This window comes from Mercenaria mercenaria, chromosome 13 (genome assembly GCF_021730395.1).
Source record: "Mercenaria mercenaria strain notata chromosome 13, MADL_Memer_1, whole genome shotgun sequence".
Lineage (NCBI taxonomy): Eukaryota > Metazoa > Mollusca > Bivalvia > Venerida > Veneridae > Mercenaria > Mercenaria mercenaria.
This window is the reverse complement of record NC_069373.1, coordinates 5,615,070-5,627,651: the sequence shown is the minus strand read 5'-3', so window position 1 is coordinate 5,627,651 and position 12,582 is coordinate 5,615,070. Positions and strand designations below refer to the sequence as shown.

At 36.2% G+C, this 12,582-nt stretch overlaps 1 protein-coding gene and 1 long non-coding RNA gene across 5 annotated transcripts in view; one reads left to right on the top strand and one right to left on the bottom strand.

Annotated features, from left to right (window-relative positions):
* Positions 1–12,582, bottom strand: part of LOC123530091 (sodium- and chloride-dependent glycine transporter 1-like) — an 89,623-nt gene that overhangs the window by 27,679 nt on the left and 49,362 nt on the right. The window lies entirely within an intron of this gene.
* LOC128547814 (uncharacterized) lies at positions 4,424–6,707 on the top strand. The gene is made up of 3 exons (XR_008366661.1): positions 4,424–4,523; positions 5,202–5,291; positions 5,637–6,707. It is a non-coding gene; the product is annotated as an uncharacterized LOC128547814 (long non-coding RNA).

Genomic DNA, 12,582 nt, shown 5'->3' with positions numbered 1-12,582 from the left:
CTTGGCGCCCACCAATGTGCCATTTTTGAGTGTTCCAAATTTCAAGACTTACTGACTACCTCAAGGTCAAATTTCATTTCCGTACACAACACTGTGCATGTGGTCCAAATTCAAAAGCTGTAGCTTGAGAAATGTGAAAGTAGGTCACCAGGTCAATGTCAAGGTCAGAGTTTGTTTCAGTACAAAATCATATGCATGTGGTCTAAATTTGAAGCCTGTAGCTACAGAAATGTGAAAGTAGGTCACTAGGTCAATCTTAAGGTCAAAGTTCATTTCGGTACACAAAACTATGCAAGTGGTCCAAATTTGAAGGCTGTAGCTTGAGAAATGTAAAAGTAGGTCACTAGGTCAAAATCGAGGTCAAATTCTATTTCGGAATACAAAACTATGCATGTGGTCCAAATTTGAAGCCTGTACCTTCAAAAATGTGAAAGTAGGTCACTAGGTCAATGTAAAGGTCAAAGTTCATTTCGGTACACAAAACTATGCATGTGGTCCAAATCTGAAGCTGTACCTTAAAAATGTGAAAGTAGGTCACTAGGTCAATGTAAAGGTCAAAGTTCATTTCGGTACACAAAACTATGCATGTGGTCCAAATTTGAAGGCTGTAGCTTGAGAAATGTAAAAGTAGGTCACTAGGTCAAAATCATGGTCAAATTTTATTTCGGAATACAAAACTATGCATGTGGTCCAAATTTGAAGCCTGTACCTTAAAAATGTGAAAGTAGGTCACTAGGTCAATGTGAAGGTCAAAGTTTTTTTCGGCACACAAACTATGCATGTGGTCCAAATTTGAAGGCTGTAGCTTGAGAATGTGAAAGTAGGTCATAGGGCAAAAATCAATGTCAAATTTCATTTTGAAACACGGAACTACGCATATGGTCCAAATTTGACGCCTGTACCTTCAAAAATGTGAAAGTAGGTCACTAGGTCAAAATCAAGGTCAAAGTTTTTTCCAGTGCACAAAACTATGTATGTGGTCCAAATTTGAAGGCTGTAGCTACAGAAATGTGAAAGTAGGTCACTAGGTCAAAATCAAGGTCAACTCATGCCAAGGTTCATCTTGCCACTCAAAAATATACAGTGGTCCAAATTTGAAGGCTGTAGCTACAGAAATGTGAAAGTAGGTCACTAGGTCAAAATCAAGGTCAACTCGTGTCAAGGTTCATCTTGCCACTCAAAAATATACATGTGGTCCAATTTGAATGTTTTAGTTATTGACAAGAACATTTTAAAAGCTTTTCCCTATATAAGTCTATATGAACCATGTGACCCCCGGGGCGGGGCCATTTTTGACCCTAGGGCGATAATTTGAACAAACTTGGTAGAGAACCACTAGATGATGCTACATTACAAGTATCAAAGCCTTAGGCTTTGTGGTTTGGACAAGAAGATTTTCAAAGTTTTTCCTTATGTAAGTCTATGTAAACCATATGACCCCCAGGGCGGGGCCATATTTGACCCTAGGGGTATAATATGAACAAACTTAGTTGAAGACCACTAGATGATGTCACATACAAAATATCAAAGCCCTAGGCCCTGTGGTTTTGGACAAGGGGTTATTCAAAGTTTTTCCCTATACAAGTCTTTATTAAACTATGTGACCCCACGGGCGGGGCCATATTTGACCCCAGAGAAATAATTTGAATCATCTTGGTAGAGGACCACTAGATGATGCTTCATACCAAATATCAAAGCCCTAGGCTCTGTGGTTTTGGATAAGAAGGTTTTCAAAGTTTTTCCCTATATAAATCTATGTAAAATATAGAATAAACAAAGGGCCATAACTCACTCATAAATTGTTGAACCAGTCTGATTTTCAGGGGGACACAACTAGGGTACCAATACATCATTCTGACAAAGTTTGGTCAAAATCCCCCCAGTAGTTTCTGAGGAGATGCGATAACGAGAAATTGTTAACGGACGGACGGACGGACGGACGGAATGACGGACGGACGGACCACGGACGCAGAGTGATTTTAATAGCCCACCATCTGATGATGGTGGGCTAAAAAGTTAACATTGGCTCCTGTGACCATGACCTTGTGACCCCAAAGTCAGTAGGGTTGGTGTACTCATAAAGTACTATCAGCATGTAAAGTTTGAAGGTTCTGGGTGAAGTGGTTCGCAAAAAAAGTGCCTTCATGCAAAAAATTAACATTGGCCCCTGTGACCTTGACCTTTGACCTGGTGACCCCAATGTTAGTAGGAGTGGTGTACTCAATAAGTACTATCAGCATGTGAAGTTTGAAGGTCCTAGGTGCAGTGGTTCGCAAAAAAGTGCCTTCATGCAAAAAGTTAACGTTGGCCCTTAGACCTTGACCTTTGACCTGGTTGACCCAAAGTCAGTAGGAGTGGTGTACTCATAAAGTACTATCAGCATGTGAAGTTTGAAGGTCCTGGGTGCAGTGGTTCGCGAGTAAAGTGCCTTCATGCAAAAAGTTAACGTTGGCCCCTGTGACCTTGACCTTTGACCTGGTGACCCCAAAGTCAGTAAGGATGGTGTATTCAATAAGTACTATCAGCATGTGAAGTTTGAAGGTCCTGGGTGCAGTGGTTCGCGAGTAAAGTGCCTTCATGCAAAAAGTTAACGTTGGCCCCTGTGACCTTGACCTTTGACCTGGTGACCCCAGAGTCAGTAGGGGTGGTGTACTCAATAAGTACTATCAGCATGTGAAGTTTGAAGGTCCTGGGTGCATGCAAGGTGCAGCTCAGAAATCACTAAGATGTAAGCTTCACAAATGAACATTGCAAATAGTTTGGCAAATTTTCATTGTTCAGAATACCAATAATCTGAACTATTCTATGCTATTAAGATAAAAGTTACTCGGAAATCAAGTTCTTGCTTCCAAAAAAAAAAAAAATGTACAAATCCTTCCTGCATGAAGTGTACTTCAGAATTTTTACCTAAAAAAATTCAAAGTATAAACACCAAAAGAAAATGAACAAGTCCCTCCCGCGTATATGAAGTTTACTTCAGACTTTAACTTATAAAAAAAAAAACAAGTATAAATGCCAAAAGAAACTGTACAAGTCTTTCCCGCATATATGAAGTGTACTGCACAAATTTTAAAGTATCTGCGGTATACATGCAGTGTACTATTTTCTTGTACAAGTCCCTCCTGCGTACATGCAGTGTACTCCTTAAATTTTCAGAGTCTGTGCTGCGTACTTGAAGTGTACTAGTGACCTCCTGCGTACATGCTGTGTACTCGTCGAAATAGTACGCGGCATGTACGCGGCATGCGGTGTATGTAAAATGTACTCCTCTGGCGTACTACTGTGTTCGCGGCATATACACAGCAAATACGCAGCATGTACGCCACAGAGGCTTGCTTCTGTAAGGGACGTTGTATTTGGACATCTCCATATAATATAATTTATTATACTGCTTCACATTCGTTTGACGCCTGATGATTCTCTTCAGAAGTAACATATAGTCCAACTAATTTGATGCGATCCTAGGAAATGTTGGGATAATTCTTTTCATGTGGGCAGTATCCCCACTTGCGTCAAACACTCGAAAGACCAAAATAGTTGAAGCAATTTCCGATGAAATTTTCATCGCTGCCAACGCTTTACATGCTATAGGTTTAAATGCCGATTATTTTCAAACATTAGTCATAAATTCAAATAAACTTACATGTATTGAACGGGGATTCAATTTCTCAATGATTTACGCCAAAATTATCAAATAATATCCAAAATTACTTATTTTCTGGTGATTTAAATGTATGTATGTACTGTACACGATTAAAGTTTACCGTGTCTCTACATGTAAATATGCAAAAACGCAAAACCAATAACTTTACATGACTGTGTACTGTGATTTATATTCCATTATTTTGGTCCTTCAAAGTTTTGACGTTTAGATTGCCCGTCACAAATATAAAACAATCTGAACGGCGAATTATTTTGACTAGTAACATACATGCCTCGTGCAGAAAACCTAGGATCTGTTTTAACAAAGACTTTGGTATGTCTGAGTTTAGTCAGGCATAAGTTTTCATTAACCTTTACCCTGCTAAGTTTCTAAAATGAACTGATCCATCGTTCAGTTTGGACAGTACCATCTATTTTTCGAAGGGGTGTTTCACTGAAAATTTACTGACTGAATAGCGAACAGTCAGACCATGATCTGCCTGCACAGATGTGCAGGCTGATCTTGGTCTGCACTGGTCGCAAAGGCAGAATCACTTGTTGCTAGTATAGGCTAAAGGTTAACCGAAAACTAGTTGTGAAACTGATTCAAGGTTGTTTACATCTAAAATGCAAGACAGTAAATTCTCAAAATTTATTTTATGCATGGGTGTACTACTGTTGTGTGTGCTTAAAATGTAGGTTATTACAAAGTAGCTCTAATTTGAAATTTTTTGCTGTTGACAGGTTTCCATGTTGTCTGCTGTTGGAAGAACATCTATGAGGACTGTGAATAGAATCTTATCTTCTGCTTATATACAACACTTACTCATGGGCCAGTGGCACAATTTCTAGCTGTACAAGGATATCATGGTGTTTGATAAGTAAGTAATATTGGAATAAAGTTTCCATAAATTTATTACCTGTTTTTACTTCCTCTTGAATAAAATATGCGTGAACTTAACTGAAACTCATCTGAATCGTGTTTCACAAGCATTTTTGTGCATGTTTTAAATTTAGAAGAATACTTAAAAGAGAATGAAAAATAATGATATGCAAGAGTTGTATTTGTCTTTTGTCAATTTTTTGTTGAACCCACTTACGGTGAGCTCGATATAGTCGCCACTTTCGATGTATGTGCTTGTGTCTGTCTGATTTTGTCCGGACCATAACTTATTACATGCATGAACCAATCTTGTTTTTTATTTGGCATGAATGTTTACCTAAGTGAGAAGGGGGTGCCATGCGTAAACCCCATGTTCCTGTCTCAAAGGCCAAGGTCACAGTTAAGAGGCCTACGGTCATAGTGAAGTTTGTCCAGAGCAGTTCTTCTTCATGCATGGTGGGATTTTGATGTAACTTGGCATGAATGTTAACCATTATGAGATGGAGTGTCATGCGCAAGAACCAGGTCCCTAGGTCCAAGGTCCACTTGACAGCTGGCGGGCTCAACACTCTGCTCCTTGGCATACTTGTCTTATTGATTTAATTTTTAGTGATATAGATTCAAATTGTACCTTTTTTTATTAACTTTTTATCACCAAATTCATTCTGTTTCACAGGTTGATGACAATGAAACTAATGACCATGTTAACATCAGAGGAAAAGCAAACTGGGAGAAGAAAGGACAACATTGTTTTCGATCTTGAAGGGTAAATATTTAAGAAATGATATTTGATCATACTTACGTGAGAATGGTGTTAGTAAGAATAGAAATTCTAGCATTTGAATGAACCCGTCCAATGTATTCAGGGCTCCAGAAATTTAAAAAACTCAGTATGCCCGAAATGAATTCACGACATCGGCGCTACCCACCCACTGTATACCGTATAAACTTTGTGATAAAGTAAGAAATTAGTAGGGTCATGCATTCAAAATGATACACCGTCACCTTACCATACATTTAACTTTATACATAATTCTAATATGTGTGATCATCTTCTAGTTTTTTAACAAAACGTTTAAGTTTACATGTGTGTTAAAATGTATATTTTCAGCCTGCGTAGACATAGGACCAGGAAGGGGAGCTAGGAGTGGGAGAAGTGCCTGTGACTGATATATGCACTATCAGATAGAAATCCAGTTCAAAAGGAAATCTGAAATAGTGAAATAGCAGAAATCATGACTTACATACTGTATAATCTGCTCTAAAACAAAAACATTTAAATTTTAAAATGTGTTAAATGCAAAACAGTTCTACTTACAAAATGAATCTTTCAGTAAATTCTAAATGCAGCTGAAAAGTGATATACATGAAATGTGTGAAAACAGTGCAAGTTAAGTTTGATTTTTTGTTGTATACAAAACTGAAGAACTTGTATCCAATTCATTTTCTGGATGCACAGTGTTATTGGAATTTTTTTCAGATAATTTAAAATTCTACAAGGTGAAGAAATTTCAAATAGTATCTCAAGAAAAAAAGTTTGAACAATGAATTGTTTTTCAAAAATTTGCAGTTGTTTGTTCATTGTTTTGCCAGTCCATTACACTTAAACTTTACTTTATTTATTCTTAATATTTTTGTGAATGGATTAGATTACTCATTCACAAGGCAAAATCAAGAATTTGTTGGTTAAGGTTAATGTTGTCTCAAGCTAAGTGATGGGCAGACTTTATCCATTTGTAGTGATTTTGAGAATAATTAAAATAATTTGTCACATAAATCAATATTAAATGACCTGGCTGAAAGTTATATATGAAAAAAAAATGTATTTTGTTCAGATTGTTCTACACAGAACTTTTTTGCAAGATTTTTTATTAAATTCATTTTCGGAAACTGCATAAAAGATGCCGCAATTGGACCTTTATAACTTTACTATTTGAACTATAAGAATAGCTATCCTACTCGATACGGCATCAGCTTTGCGTCACACCTTGGTTAAGTTTTTGGTACCAGTTTACATTTTGGCAAAACCTTTGGGGATAAAGGTTTGAAACTTTCAACACTTGTTATCATCACCATATCCAATTTTAGGCAAGGGCACATAACTCTATCAAGGACTTTTGCTGAATTAGGGTACCTTTTATTTCCTACTAGTTCATATTTTGTGTAAACTGTTTGACATATGACAACAGACATTGAAACTTTTATCACTTGATTATTATTATACCATAGTCTGTATCTGTAGGTAAGAGTACATAACTCTTTTCAAGTATTTTGCTAAATTATGACTCTTTTTGGACTTGGAAATTGGTACAATTTCTTACCAGTCCATGTTTTGTGAAAACTGTTTGATGTGTGGCTTTGAAACTTTGAACACTTTTTATTATATGATCGCCATCTGTAAGTAAGTGTTCATAACTCTGTCAACTATTTTGGCTGAATTATGGCCTTTTTGTACTTAAAATTGGGTTTAGTTTGCGTACAAGTACGGTTTGTCAAAACTATCTGACATATGGCTTTGAAACTTTGAACACTTACTTACTTACTATCATGATTTCCATCTGTAGGCAAGAGCAGATAACTCTGTCAACGAGTTTGGATAAATTATGGTCTTTTTTGGAGTTGGAAATTGGTTCAGTCAAACTTACTGGAATGATTAAGCAAGATATTCCATTAAATAACAATAAATCTTGTGCAGAATGTAGTATACTGTATACTAAATTTGAAATATTGCAGAAAATTTACATTCCTGTTGCATTTTTACCAATATCTAAATTTTATTCTCAACCGTTTTAGATCACATTCTGTGTCAAATACACATTCTCTGCTAAACTTTTTGAAAGGAAGATGTTGAAAAATTTCACCCAAACTGTGGGTGAGTAACTTTAAGATTTTAGCTAGACTGTACAAACTATATGCAGAGCTATCCTACTTGTTTTCTGTCAGCATCTAAGATCAGATTTCACAGACCGAAGTGTGGTATCGAACCAGTATTTCTTGAATTATTTAAAGGAATTTTAGGCAGTTTCACTCATTTATGGCTATTATTCAATGCATTTTGTTCAAACATAAAGTAATTTTGTAGGGATAACGCATGTTTTTCGTGCTACAACATCTCCAGAATCCCGAGGGATTGGTTGGTACCCAAGCCAGGTACCAATGATTCCCGAGGGATTCTGTAGATGTTATAAACACGAAAATAACATGCGCTAACGCTATTCTGGGATAAAACGCAAAACCAAGTAATGAATATATTGTCCCTCAACGTCATTAAATTCCTATGAAATGCGCGGTAAAGTTTGTTTTATCACGTTCACGTCATTTCCTTTTGAAAATTTTTCGTTTTGGGGCCGTAATACGTTACCGCTTGCCACGGAACGCGCATAAATAAAAAGGTTACAACAGCATGTGAGCGCGAGAATCTCTCTGTTAACACACGTTTTCTCTCCTTTTAAGACACCCCCGAAAAGTGAAAAATAACAGCAGTTTTAATGCTAGAATTCAAGATAATGTTTCTTCACTTAGTATCAAGTTTTAAAATAGTTTAAACATGCTGCTTCTTTTGACAGCTCTTGTTTTTATATGCTATGACACTTTATTACATTCAAGCAAAATGGTTGCCCATTTCCACAAGTGTTTATCGTTGTATTCATTGATGAAATATTTTGTTAAAAAGCTATTGAATAGTCGATTGACTGTTGCTGTCCCTGAACAGCTCTTTTTACAGATTACATGCATCAACAAAATTTATTTTTGATTGAATGGTATATGTACTTTCTAATAAAAACATTTCAGTTGAATCATATTTAGTATGTTTTCTTACTAGACCCAGTATGTTAAGATACGTCTTGTGACTATTCTATTATTCAGTACACTTTTGTTTAAAACCATAGACTGTTGGGTTTTTTTTGTGCTTTTAGACGAAACAACATTGAGAAAAGATGTCATTCAAATGTAAAAAATACATCTTTCCAAAGTTGTGAAAAATATGTCGTTCCAACACTGCAAAAGACGTCAAAACACCTTTCACAATCAAAGAAAAAACTACGTCTTTCAAACGTTGTGAAAAAGACGTCTTTCCAAGGTGGCAAAAAAGACGTCAACGCACCTTTCATTATCAACCAAAAAACAACGTTTGTCCAACGTTGTGAAAAAGACGTCTTTCCAACGTTGTGAAAAAGACGTCAACATACCTTTCATTATCAACCAAAAAACAACGTCTTTCCAACGTTGTGGACAAGACGTCTTTCCAACGTTGCAAAAAAGACGTCTTTCCAACGTTGTGACAAGACGTCAACGCACCTTTCATTATCAACCAAAAAACAACGTTGTTACAACGTCAGGAAAAGACGTCATAACAACGTTGTAACAACGTGGTGTGTTTGCTGGGTTATTGCTTATATTATACTATCAAGCACTGAGAATAGTCGAGCGCGTCGACTTAGAATATGCTTATTGTAATGTTAAAGTTTTACTCATTGCTTATAAATACTATCAAGCACTGAGAATAGTCGAGCGCGCTGTCCACTGACAGCTCTTGTTTTTATAATGCTTATTAGAGACAGTTTTCGAAGTGAGCATTTTAAAAGTGTTCTTTTTTACGGCAGTTTTTAGTAATAGATTAGCAGTGGTAGCCTAACTTTAATAAATGTTATTAATATGTGATACTGTAATATTGTTGTTATCAACAGTCTCTTATAATTCTTAAATAGAATGACCATTTACATTTTTATCATACTTTATGTATATATGCTTTTAGATGTACCTACTGTATAAATGTAAGTGGATGAGACTTAAATAAATAAATATATATAGACCAGATGATAAAAGTTTTCACGGGTTGTTCATAAACAAAACAATTTGCGCAAAACTTTGGATTTTTGCTCGATTTTTTGATATCGAAGAAATTGTTAGCGAATATCTCAAAACGTAACGATCGTATTTGGCCTAGAAATTGTAAATGTAAGCCATGGTCATTCCTTGACAAAACTGCCAAGTTGATTTGCAAGAATTGGCTTCGTTTTAATAGGAATAAATGAAAAGCTTTACCTACCGATTTACAGCTGGGTTACATTTCCAGCTGGGTTACATTTCCAGCGGGCGTCAGTATAGCCGGTTATCCAGTGTGAGTAACAGTAACTGGTACTGATGATAAACTCGGACAGATGATAATGTCCACCACCTTCAAATTATTCGATTGCAATCGATTATCTATATAAATGAACACGCTATCTTATAGCAACCACTTACAAAAACAAAAACAAAATTGGCATAACTTTTTTCTTCTTAGGCGTCTTATCAAGCTATCCGCAGCGGGTGCGAGAACAGCCGCCGCAGAGACTTTCTGATATCAGACAGACCTCTGATTTACATTGAAATATAGAAGGATTAAATTTTGTTTTGACCATTCTTATTTCCTGCTTTGATATTTTAATTTATCACTGTTCCTACCATAGAATTCATTTTCTTATCTTTTCACTGGTGTATTTTTTATTAATGTAACACTATTTATTCTTGCTTCCAATTTCATTTGAAATCAACCATAGTATTTCCCTATGTAACCTATATAAAATGCAAGCAAACCACGTCTTTCGCTAACTTTAAAGGTCATTTAATACTGTTTCTCCTGTGAAACAAATTTTATCACTGTTATGACGTGAAAGTATAACAAACAAACAGAATGATGATATAAAAATATTTAAAGTAATTCAATAGCATCTTGCTTCCATTTGCATTTAAAAACGGCTAAAATTGCATTTTAGCCACTCGGACCAAAATGTCCGAGTTATGTTCTGTTAGCTGATAAGAGTCTCTGCCTTGCTTGAAGTATTCGTAGTAGAGACAAAGACGTTAGAATTATCGTAGCTGGAATACAATTGTATAGCTTACGTTTTTTGACTGATTGTTTAAACAAGAGGGCCATGAAGGCCCTGTATCGCTCACCTGACCTATTGACCTAAAGATCATCAAGATCAACATTCTGACCAAGTTTCATTAAGATATGGTCATAAATGTAGCCTCTAAAGTGTAAACTAGCTTTTCCTTTGATTTGACCCGGTGACCTAGTTTTTGCCCCCACATGACCCAGATTCGAACTTGACCTAAAGATCATCAAGATTAACATTCTGATTAAGTTTCATGAAGATATAGTCATAAATCTGGCCTCTAGAGTCTTAACAAGCTTTTCCTTTGATTTGACCTAGTGACCTAGTTTTTTAACACACCTGACCCAGATTTAAACTTGACCTATAGATCATCAAGATTAACATTCTGACCAAGTTTCATTAAGATATGGTCATAAATGTGGCCTCTAAAGTGTTAACTAACTATTCCTTTTATTTGACCCCCGTGACCTAGTTTTTGACCCGACATGACCCAGATTCGAACTTGACCTAAAGACCATCAAGTTTAACATTCTGACTAAGTTTCATGAAGATATAGTCAAAAATGTGGCCTCTAGAGTGTTAACAAGCTTTTCCTTTGATATGACCTAGTGACCTAGTTTTTGACTCCATCTGACCCAGATTTAAACTTGACCTAAAGATTATCAAGATTAACATTCTGACTAAGTTTCATTAAGATATGGTCATAAACGTGGCCTCTACAGTGTTAATTAGCTTTTCCTTTGATTTGACCCGGTGACCTAGTTTTTGACCCGACATGACCCAGATTCAAAATTGCCCTAAAGATCATCAAGTTTAACATTCTGACTAAGTTTCATGAAGATATAGTCATAAATGTGGCCTCTAGAGTGTTAACAAGCTTTTCCTTTGATATGACCTAGTGACCTAGTTTTTGACCCCACCTAACCCAGATTTGAACTTGAGCTATAGATCATCAAGATTTGACCAAGTTTCATTAAGGTATGGTCATAAATGTGGCCTCTAGTGTAAACTAGCTTTTCATTTGATTTGGCTTGGTGACCTAGTTTTTTATCCTACATGACCCAGATTCAAACTGGACCTTAAGATCATCAATATTAACAATCTGACCAAGTTTCATGAAGATACAGTCATAAATGCGGCTTCAACAGTGTTAACAAGCTTTTCCTTTGATTTGACCTGGTGACCTAGTTTATGATCCCAGATAACCAAATATCGAACTCGTCCAAGATTTTATTAAGGGTAACATTCTGACCAAGTTTCATTAAGATTGGGCCAAAAATGTGACCTCTAGAGTGTTAACAAGCTTTTTCTTTGATTTGACCTGGTGACCTAGTTTTTGACCCCAGATGACCCAATATCGAACTCGTCCAAGATTTTATTGAGGGTAACATCCTGACCAAGTTTCATTAAGATTGGGCCAAAATTGTGACCTCTAGAGTGTTAACAAGCTTTTCCTTTGATTTGACCTGATGACCTAGTTTTTGACCCCAGATGACTTAATATCGAACTCGTCCAAGATTTTATTGAGGGTAACATTCTGACCAAGTTTCATTAAGATTGTGCCAAAAATGTGACCTCTAGAGTGTTAACAAGCTTTTCCTTTGATTTGACCTGATGACCTAGTTTTTGACCCCAGATGACCCAATATCGAACTCGTCCAAGATTTTATTGAGGGTAACATTCTGACCAAGTTTCATTAAGATTGGGTCAAAAATGTGACCTCTAGAGTGTTAACAGTCAAATTGTTGACGACGGACGGACGGACGGACGGACGACGACGGACGCCGGACACAGGGTGATCACTAAAGCTCACCTTTGAGCACTTCGTGCTCAGGTGAGCTAAAAATAAAAGATAAAATATTGCCTTTATCACATTTTGCGTTACATATCGTTTATTTTATGTAAAAAAAACTGGTGTCAAATATTATTGTGTATTGCGATCAATGTCAAAGCCACGTGTCATTGTTGCGGTCAAAAATGTAAATTGCCGCAACCACGTGTCATTAAAATATTCGGAATCTTAGAATGTAACAGATTGTTATGTGAAATGTCAATAATCACAGTTTATAGTTTTGTAAATTTAACATCCGCGGTGCACTGTGACTGACAGAATATATCGGTTGCATTATTGTAAAAGTGAAATAAATGAGATATTAGTGTCTGCGAAATAAAAAT